Raw genomic sequence first — 11,199 nt, 5'->3', positions numbered from 1 at the left:
GCCCAGTCTGGCACCATTCTGGGCGTTTAACGCCAGAAAAAGGCACCAGACTGGCGTTTAACACCAGGAATGGGCAAGAAGCTAGTGTTAAACGCCAGAAATGGGCAGCAGCCTGGTGTTTAACACCAGGATTGGCAGCAAGGGGCGTTTTGCATGCCACTTGGTGCAGGGATGAGATATCCTTGACACCTCAGGATCTGTGGACCCCACAGGATCTCCACCTACCCCACCACTCTCTCTCTTCTTCACCCATTCACCAATCACCTCAATACCTCTTCCCCAAAAATCCCTCACCTATCAAATCCCACCATTCTCTTCACCACTCACATCCATCCTTCATAAAACCCCACCTACCTCACCATCCAAATTCAAACCACTTTCCCTCCCAAACTCACCCTCTATAGCCAAACCATACACACCCCTCTCACCCCTATATAAACCCATCTTTACTCCTTCATTCTCACACAACCTAAACACCACTTCTTCCCCTTGGCCGAAACACAAAGCCCACTCCATCTCCTCTATTTCTTCTTTTTCTACTCTCTTCTTTCTTCTTTTGCTCGAGGACAAGCAACCTTCTAAGTTTGGCATGGTAAAAGCTAAAGCTTTTTGTTTTTCCATAACCATTTATGGCACCAAAGGCTGGAGAAACCTCTAGAAAGAGGAAAGGAAAGGCAAAAGCTTCCACCTCCGAGTCATGGGAGATGGAGAGATTCCTCTCAAGGGTGCATCAAGACCACTTCTATGAAGTTGTGGCCAAGAAGAAGGTGATCCCCGAGGTCCCTTTTAAGCTCAAAAAGGGCGAATATCCAGAGATCCGACATGAGATCCGAAGAAGAGGTTGGGAAGTTCTCACCAACCCCATTCAACAAGTCAAAATCTTAATGGTTCAAGAGTTCTATGCCAATGCATGGATCACCAAGAACCATGGTCAAAGTGTGAATCCAGACCCTAAGGATTGGCTTACAATGGTCCGAGGGAAATACTTAGATTTTAGTCCGGAAAATGTAAGGTTGGCATTCAACTTGCCCATGATGCAAGGAGATGCACACCCCTACACTAGAAGGGTCAACTTTGATCAAAGGTTGGACCAAGTCCTCATGGACATCTGTGAAGACGGCGCTCAATGGAAGAGAGATTCAAGAGGGAAGCCGGTTCAACTAAGAAGGCATGACCTCAAGCCCGTGGCTAGGGGATGGTTGGAGTTCATCCAACGCTCAATCATTCCCACTAGCAACCGGTCCGAAGCTACTATAGACCAGGCTATCATGATACATAGCATCATGATTGGAGAGGAAGTGGAAGTTCATGAGGTTATATCCCAAGAACTCTACAAGGTGGCGGACAAGTCCTCCACTATGGCAAGGTTAGCCTTCCTTCATCTCATTTGTCACCTCTGCAATTCGGCTGGAATTGACATAGAGGAAGACATCCTCATTGATGAGGACAAGCCCATCACTAAGAAAAGGATGGAGCAAACAAGAGATCCCACTCATGGACAAGAGCATGAGGAATTTCCTCATCATGAAATCCCTGAGATGCCTCAAGGGATGCATTTTCCTCCACAAAACTATTGGGAGCAAATCAACACCTCCCTAGGAGAATTAAGTTCCAACATGGGACAACTAAGGGTGGAGCACCAAGAGCATTCCATCCTCCTCTATGAAATTAGAGAAGATCAAAGAACCATGAGAGAGGAGCAACAAAGGCAAGGAAGAGACATTGAGGAGCTCAAGCACTCCATAAGATCTTCAAGAGGAAGAACAAGCCGCCATCACTAAGGTGGACCCGTTCTTTAATTTTCTTGTTCTTTATTTTCTGTTTTTCGAAAATTATGCTCTATGTTTATTTATGTTTGTGTCTTTATTACATGATCATTAGTGTCTAAGTGTCTATGCCTTAAAGCTATGAAAATAAATCCATCACCTTTCTTAAATGAAAAATATTTTTAATTGAAAAAGAAAAAGAAGTACATGAATTTTGAATTTTAAAACAGTTTAATTATTTTGATGTGGTGGCAATGCTATTGTTTTTCTGAATGAATGCTTGAACAATGCATATTTTTGAATTTGATTGTTTATGAATGTTAAAATTGTTGGCTCTTGAAAGAATGAAAGGAAAAGGAGAAATGTTATCTGATGATCTGAAAAATCATAAAATTGATTCTTGAAGCAAGAAAAAGTAGTGAAAAGCTTGCAAAAAAAAAAAGCAAGCAGAAAAAGCCAATACCCCTTTAAACCAAAAGGCAAGGGTGATAAAAAGGATCCAAGGCTTTGAGCATCAGTGGATAGGAGGGCCCACAGGAATAAAATCCTTGCCTAAGCGGCTAAACCAAGCTGTCCCTAACCATGTGCTTGTGGCGTGAAGGTGTCAAGTGAAAACTTGAGACTGAGCGGTTAAAGTCGAGGTCCAAAGCAAAAAGAAGAGTGTGCTTAAGAACCCTGGACACCTCTAATTGGGGACTCTAGCAAAGCTGAGTCACAATCTGAAAAGGTTCACCCAGTTATGTGTCTGTGGCATTTATGTATCCGGTGGTAATACTGGAAAATAAAGTGCTTAGGGCCACGGCCAAGACTCATAAAGTAGCTGTGTTCAAGAATCAACATACTTAACTAGGAGAGTCAGTAACACTATCTGGTTTCTGAGTTCCTATAGATGACAATCATTCTGAACTTCAAGGGACAAAGTGAGATGCCAAAACTATTCAGAAGTAAAAAGCTAAAAGGCCCGCTCATCTAATTAATACTGATCTTCATAGATGTTTTTGGAATTCATTGTATATTCTCTTCTTTTTATCCTATTTGATTTTCAGTTGCTTGGGGACAAGCAACAATTTAAGTTTGGTGTTGTGATGAGCGGATAATTTATACGCTTTTTGGCATTATTTTTAGTATGTTTTAGTATATTTTAATTAGTTTTTATTATGTTTTTATTAGTTTTTAAATAAAAATCATTCTTCTGGACTTTACTATGAGTTTGTGTATTTTTCTGTGATTTCAGGTATTTTCTGGCTGAAATTGAGAGACCTGAGCAAAAATCTGATTCAGAGGCTAAAAAAGGACTGCAGATGCTGTTGGATTCTGACCTCCCTGCACTCAAAGTGGATTTTCTGGAGCTACAGAAGCCCAATTGGGACGCTTTTAATTGCGTTGGAAAGTAGACATCTCGGGCTTTCCGGAAATATATAATAGTCTATACTTTGCCCGAGATTTGATGGCCCAAACTGGCGTTCCAAGTCAGCTCAAGAATTTTGGCGTTTAACTCCGAAACTGGCACAAAAGTTGGAGTTAAACGCCCAAACTGGCACAAAAGCTGGCGTTTAACTCCAAGAAAAGTCTCTACACGAAAATGCTTCAATGCTCAGCCCAAGCACACACCAAGTGGTCCCAGAAGAAGATCTCTGCATTAATTACCTATTTCTGTAAACCCTAGGCTACTAGTTCTCTATAAATAGGACCTTTTGCTATTGTATTTTCACACTATCAATCTTGGGACGTTTAGTCCTTAGACCTTTGAGGCTGGCCATTCGGCCATGCTTACACTATTTGTTCTTATGTATTTTCAACGGTGGAGTTTCTACACACCATAGATTAAGGTGTGGAGCTCTGCTATTCCTCATGAATTAATGCAATTACTACTGTTTTTCTATTCAATTCACGCCTACTTCTTCTCTAAGATATCACTTGTTCTTCAACTGGATGAATGTGATGATCCGTGACACTCATCATCATTCTCACCTATGAACGTGTGCCTGACAACCACCTCCGTTCTACCTTCGATTGAGTGTGTATCTCTTGGGTTTCTGATCTAAGATTGGAACCTTCGTGGTATAGGCTAGAATTATTGGCGGCCATTCCTGAGATCCGGAAAGTCTAAACCTTGTCTGTGGTATTCCGAGTAGGATCTGGGAAGGGATGACTGTAACGAGCTTGAAACTCGCAATTGTGGGGCGTGTGACAGACGCAAAAGGATCAATGGATCCTATTCCGACATGATCGAGAACCGACAGCTGATTAGCCGATGTTGTGACAGAGCATCAGGACCATTTTCACTGAGAGGACGGGATGTAGCCATTGACAACGGTGATGCCCAACATAAAGCTTGCCATGGAAAGGAGTATGAATGATTGGAAGAAGGCAATAGGAAAGCAGAGGTTCAAGGGGAATAAAGCATCTTCATACGCTTATCTGAAATCCACCAATGAATTACATAAGTATCTCTATCTTTATTTTATGTTTATTTTCATCACTTTAAACTCCATAACCATTTGAATCCGCCTAACTGAGATTTACAAGATGACCATAGCTTGCTTCAAGCCGACAATCTCAGTGGGATCGACCCTTAATCACGTAAGGTTTATTACTTGGATGACCCAGTGCACTTGCTGGTTAGTTGTGCGGAATTGTGACAAAGTGTGATTCATGTTTAAGAGCTCCAAGTCCTTTGGCGCCATTGTTGATGATCACAATTTCGTGCACCAATGAGCGGATAATTTATACACTTTTTGGCATTGTTTTTAGGTAGTTTTTAGTATGATTTAATTAGTTTTTACTATGTTTTTATTAGTTTTTTATGAAAAATTCACATTTCTAGACTTTACTATGAGTTTGTGTGTTTTTCTGTGATTTCAGGTATTTTCTGGCTGAAATTGAGGGACCTGAGCAAAAATCTAATTCAAAGGCTGAAAAAGGACTGCAGATGTTGTTGGATTCTGACCTCCCTACACTTGAAATGGATTTTCTCGAGCTACAAAAACCCAATTGGCGCGCGCTCAATTGCGTTAGAAAGTAGACATCCAGGGATTTCCAGCAATATATAATAGTCCATACTTTGCCCGAGTTTTGACGACGCAAACTGGCATTCAAACGCCAAATTTCTACCTTATTCTAAAGTTAAACACCAGAAACAGGTTACAAACCAGAGTTAAACGCCAGAAACAGGCTGCAACCTGGTGTTTAACTCCAAGAGAAGCCTCTACACGTGCAAAGTTTCAATGCTCAACCCAAGCACACACCAAGTGGGCTCGGAAGTGGATTTCTGCATCATTTAGTTATTTCTATAACCCTAGCTACTAGTTTAGTATAAAAAGTACTATTAGTGATTTATTTTAGATCTTTTAATCATTTTTGAGACTATCTTTGTATCACTTTTGATCTCTTGATCACGTTTAGGGGGGCTGGCCATTCGGCCATGCCTGGACCTTGTTCTTATGTATTTTCAACGGTGGAGTTTCTGCACCCCATATATTAAGGTGTGGAGCTCTGCTGTTCCTCATGAATTAATGCAAAGTACTATGGTTTTACTATTCAATTCAAGCTTATTCTTATTCCAAGATATTCACTCGCACTTCAACCTGATGAATGTGATGATCCGTGACACTCATCATCATTCTCACCTATGAATGCGTGCCTGACAACCACTTCTGTTCTATCTGCAATAGCTTGAGCGTGTATCTCTTAGCCTCTATTCCGAAAGATCGGAGTCTTCGTGGTATAAGCTAGAATTATTGGTGGCCATTCCTGAGATCTGGAAAGTCTAAACCTTGTCTGTGGTATTCTGAGTAGGATCTGGGAAGGTATGACTGTGACGAGCTTCAAACTCACGAGTGTTGGGCGTAGTGACAGACGCAAAAGGATCAATGGATCCTATTCCAACATGATCGAGAACCGACAGATGATTAGCCGTGCGGTGACAGCGCATTTTGGACCATTTTCACTGAGAGGAGGGACGGTAGCCATTGACAACGGTGATCCTGCAACATACAGCTTGCCATGGAAAGGAGTATGAATGATTGAATGAAGGCAGTAGAAAAGCAAAGATTCAGAAAGAGCAAAGCACCTCCATACGCTTATCTGAAATTCTCACCAATGAATTACATAAGTATCTCTATCTTATCTTATATTTTATTTATATTTTAATTATCAAAACCTTATAACCATTTGAATATGCCTGACTGAGATTTACAAGGATGACCATAGCTTGCTTCAAGCCGACAATCTCCGTGGGATCGACCCTTACTCATGTAAGGTTTATTACTTGGATGACCCAGTGCACTTGCTGGTTAGTTGTGCGAAGTTGTGAAGAAGAATTGAGATTACGATTGTGCGTACCAAGTTGTTGGCACCGTTGAGATCACATTTTCGTGCACCAATTTCAATGTTGAATTCTTGGAGTAGTAGGATCCATCTTATCAGTCTAGGCTTGGACTCTTTCTTGGTTAACAAGTACTTAAGAGCTGCATAGTCAGTAAACACAATGACTTTAGAACCAATGAGGTAAGATCTGAATTTATCAAATTCAAAAACTATGGCAAGAAGTTCTTTTTCTGTGGTGGTGTAGTTCCTTTGGGCTTCATTAAGAACCTTGCTAGCATAATAGATGACATGCACTAGCTTGTCTCTCCTTTGTCCTAAGACAGCACCAATAGCAAAATCTGATGCATCACACATCAATTCAAAAGGTAAATCCCAGCTAGGTGGTGCTATAATAGGTGTAGAGGAAAGCTTGCTTTTAAGCTCATCAAAAGCTTGCATACATTCTTTATCAAAGATAAATGGTACATTAGAGACAAGCAAGTTACTCAAAGGTTTGGCAATTTTTGAAAAGTCTCTAATGAACCTTCTATAGAATCTAGCATGTCCCAAGAAACTCCTAATTGCTTTGACATTGCAAGGTGTAGGTAATTTTTCAATCATGTCCACCTTGACTCTATCTACATCTATGCCTTTCTTAGAGATTTTGTGGCCAAGGACTACCCCTTCGGTAACCATAAAATGACATTTTTCCTAGTTCAAAACTAAGTTTGTCTCTTGGCATCTCTTGAGCACCAAGGCAAGATGGTGTAAGCAATTAGGGAAAGAGTCACCAAACATTGAAAAATCATCCATGAAAACCTCAATAAACCTCTCAATCATATCAGTAAATATGGATAGCATGCACCTTTGGAATGTGGCAGGTGCGTTGCACAAACCAAAGGGCATGCGACTATATGCAAAAACACCATAAGGGCAAGTGAAAGAAGTCTTCTCTTGGTCTTTAGAATTCACTACAATCTGGTTGTAGCCTGAGTATGCATCTAAGAAACAATAGTACTCATGTCTAGCAAGCCTCTCCAACATTTGGTCCATGAATGATAGAGGGAAATGGTCCTTCCTTGTGGCTTCATTGAGCTTTCTGTAGTCTATACACATGTGCCATCTAGTCACTGTTCTTGTTGGTATCAATTCATTTCTTTTATTTAGCACCACTCTGATTCCTCCTTTCTTGGGGACTACTTGAACAGGGCTCACCCAAGGGCTATCTGAGATGGGGGTAAATCACCCCTGCTTGCCTTAACTTCAGCACTTCTTTTTACACTACTTCCTTTATTTTTGGATTCAATCTTTGTTGTGGCTGTATTGAGGGCTTGGCATCCTCCTCAAGAAAGATTCTATACATGCACATTGAAGGGCTAATCCCCTTTAAATCTGAAAGTGTCCAGCCTATGGCATCCTTATGTTGCCTCAACATGTTGATGAGCTTTTCTTCTTGTTTTTCACTCAAGCTTGAGTTGATGATTACTGGATATGTGTCATTGCTCCCCAAGTAAGCATACTTCAAGCTTGGGGGCAGGGTTTTCAACTCCAGCTTTTGTGCTTTCACTTTCTCTTTGGTTGCCTTGTCTAGCATGATTGAGCCTTCTATGCTTTCATATGGTAGTTCACCACATGATGTTTGATGATCTTGCTCCATCGCTTCTTTACTCCAGCTTTATATAATTGATCTTCTTCTAAGACTCCTTGAACCAGCTTTTCCATTGTGTCCACCATCATACATTCTCCAATGGACTCCTTGGGGTAGCTCATTGCAGTGAAAACATTGAACACCATCTTTTCTTCATGCAGTCTTAGGACCAACTCTCCCTTTTGCACATCAATTATAGCTCCAGCTGTTGCCAAGAATGGTCTTCCTAGTATGATTGATGCATTAGACTCTTCCTCCATGTCAATCACAACAAAATCAGCTGAGAAGATGAACTCTCCCACTTTAACCAACAAGTCTTCTACCACTCCATGGGGAAACTTGAATGTCTTATCAGCTAGTTGAAGTGCCATTCTTGTTGGTTTGACTTCTTCAATTCTCATTCTCTTCATCATGGCCAAGGACACAAGGTTGATGCTAGCTCCTAGATCACATAATGCTTTTTCAATGCTTATATCCCCTATGATGCAGGGGATTTGAAAGCTCCCAGTATCTTTCATCTTTTGGGGAAGCTTCTTTTGTATAATGGCACTACATTCTTCTGTAAGCACTACAGTTTTCTTTTCTCCCCAGTTTCTTTTCTTTGTCATGAGCTCTTTTAGGAACTTGGCATAGAGTGGCATTTGCTCTAATGCTTCAGCAAAGGGGATGTTGATTTGAAGCCTCTTAAAGATCTCCAAGAACCTAGAAAACTGACTGTCCTTCCCATCCTTCCTCAGCCTTTGTGGGTAGGGTGCTATTGGTATATAAGGCTTCAAGACTTGCTTTGGTGGGACTGGAGCAGGTGTCTCTTCTTCCTTCTTCATTTCTGAGTCATTTGTAGCCTCTTTTTTTTGCAAGTTGTGGCTTGAGGATGTCTCCTTCACTACCTTCCCACTTCTTAGTGTGATGGCCTTGCATTCCCTTCTTAGATTGGTCATGGTGAAGCTGGGAAATTTGTTTGTAGGCATTGGTATTTTTTTGGATAGGTATCCTAATTGTGACTCCAGTTTTGAGATTGTTGTCCCTTGGTTCTTTATGTTGGATTTGGTCTCCTCTTGGATTGAGTCTATCTTTTTTTAGCTTGCAATTATCTCTCTGCAACAGTAGCAATATCCCCTGCTATTCGTGCCATCATAGCTTTCAATCTTGCAAAATTTCCACTGTCATCACATGGTTGTGGGATTGGGGATGATACATTTTGGGAATGGTTGCTGTGTGGTTGTTGGGTTGAGTGGTAGGGGGCATTGTGTGGGTTGTGGTAAGGCCTATGATGGTTAGATTGATGGCTGGGGTTGTTGTATTGGTTAGAGTGATATGGTTTGTGGTCTTGGGTATAGTTTTGTTGGTTTTCCCACCCAAAGTTTGGGTGGTTCTTCCAACCTGGGTTGTATGTTTTGGAATTAGGATCATATGGTTGTCTTGATGAATTATTCACATAGTTGGCTTGCTCCCATTCACATTCAACTTTTGGGCTATCTCCTTCTTGCATAGGTGCTTGAATGTTGATTGCTGAGACTTGATTCTTCTCCATTTGCTTGGTTAGAGCTGCTAGTTGAGCTGTGATCACCTTGTTTTGAGCCAGCAGAGCATCTATGTGGTTTAGCTCCATTACTCCCCTTCTTGAGTTCCTATCAGAGGCATAAAAATACTCATTGTTAGCCACAGTTTCTATAATATCTATGGCCTCTTCAATTTTCTTCTTATTATTGAGAGAACCTCCTGAAGAGTGGTCTAGGGCCTTCTTTGATTCTTGAGACAATCCTTGATAAACCACTATTTTATGGTTTATCTTGTACTCAATTGAGTGGTTTTTATCAAGTCTTTACACACTTATTCATACTAATTGCATGGTTTTACATTTTTCTTCCTAATTTTGTGCTATATAATTGAAAACATGCTTCTTTGGCCTTAAATTTTTTATGTTTAATCCTCTCTTATTACCATTCGATACCTTGATATATGTGTCAAGTGATTTCAGGGTTTACAGGGAAGGAATGACTTGGAAGATGGAAAGGAAGCATGCAAAAGTGGAAGGAATACAAGAAATTGAAGGAATTGCTAAGCTGTATAGCCTGACCTCTTCGCACTTAACTTACCATAAATTGAGCTAAAGAGGTCCAAATGAGGCGGTTCCAGTTGCGTTGGAAAGCTAACATCTGGGTCTACGAAATGATATATAATTTGTCATAGTTTCCCTGAAGATAGGTGACATGCACGCGTGCATCACGCGCACGCATCGCATCTACAAAATTTTAGCGTATTTGAATTCACTCCCAGCAATTAATGGAGATGCTGATGCAGATGTTATAAATGACACTAGGGAAAATAAAATAAAATAAAACTAAGAATAAAACAATCCTTCATAGAAAATGTGCAGCTGGACCCATTCATTGAACATATCCGGTGGGCATTTCCTTGTCAACTCTTTGTATCTCTCCCAAGCTTCATAGAGAGTCTCCCTATCTTGTTGTCTAAATGTTTGTACCTCAGCTCTCAACTTTTTAACTCTTTGGGGAGGGTAAAATTTTGCCAAGAACTTGTTCACAATATCATCCCAAGTTGTCAAACTCTCCTTTGAAAAGGATTCCAACCACTTAGATGCTTTATCCCTGAGAGAGAAGGGGAATAAAAGTAGTTTATAGGTGTTAGGGTGAACACCATTAGCCTTCACTGTGTCACAGATTCTCAAGAATATGGTTAGATGTTGATTTGGATCTTCTTGAGCATTTCCTCCGAATGAACATTTATTTTGAACAAGAGTGATTAGCTGTGGTTTGAGCTCAAAATTGTTGGCATGTATGGTGGGTTTTAAGATGCTACTCCTACAATTCCCAGGATTGGGATTGATATAAGAGCCTAGCACTCTCCTTTCTTGTAGGGGAGCATGGTTGCCCACTGCTTCATCTTGATGATTGTGTGCTTCACCTTCCATATTTTGAGTTGGATTCTCTTCTTCTTCTTCTTCTTCTTCACCAACTACCCTTTTTCCTATTGCCACTGCCTCTCTTTTCAATCTTAGAAATGTCTTTTTAGATTCAGAATCGTAGGAGGTTACAGCTCCTCTCCTCCCTGTCATACACAACACAAAATAAAATCCAAAACAAGGATTATCACCCTCTTTGGAAGATGGGTGGGTAAGTCAAATTTGGTTGATGCAAAGCATCAAACAGTTAGTGTGCTTCTTATTAGAATGGATATATATACAATGAACAACTGGAAATTCAAGTGCTAAAAGAAAGAAAGAAAATGAGAACTGAGATTAAAGTAAGTAACAAAATAAATAAAAATTCTTAATCTAAATACCCATCAACTTAATCATTGTCAATTCGAAATCAATCCCCGGCAACGGCGCCATAAACTTGATGATTGGATTTTAAGTCCACTATAATGAATACGATGAATCCGTCCTTGGCAAGTATACCAAATTGTTGTCAAGTAATAACTCACAGTAGAGTGAGGTCGAATCCCACAGAGATT

This window comes from Arachis hypogaea, chromosome 20 (genome assembly GCF_003086295.3).
Source record: "Arachis hypogaea cultivar Tifrunner chromosome 20, arahy.Tifrunner.gnm2.J5K5, whole genome shotgun sequence".
NCBI lineage: Eukaryota > Viridiplantae > Streptophyta > Magnoliopsida > Fabales > Fabaceae > Arachis > Arachis hypogaea.
This window is presented reverse-complemented; position numbering follows the sequence as displayed.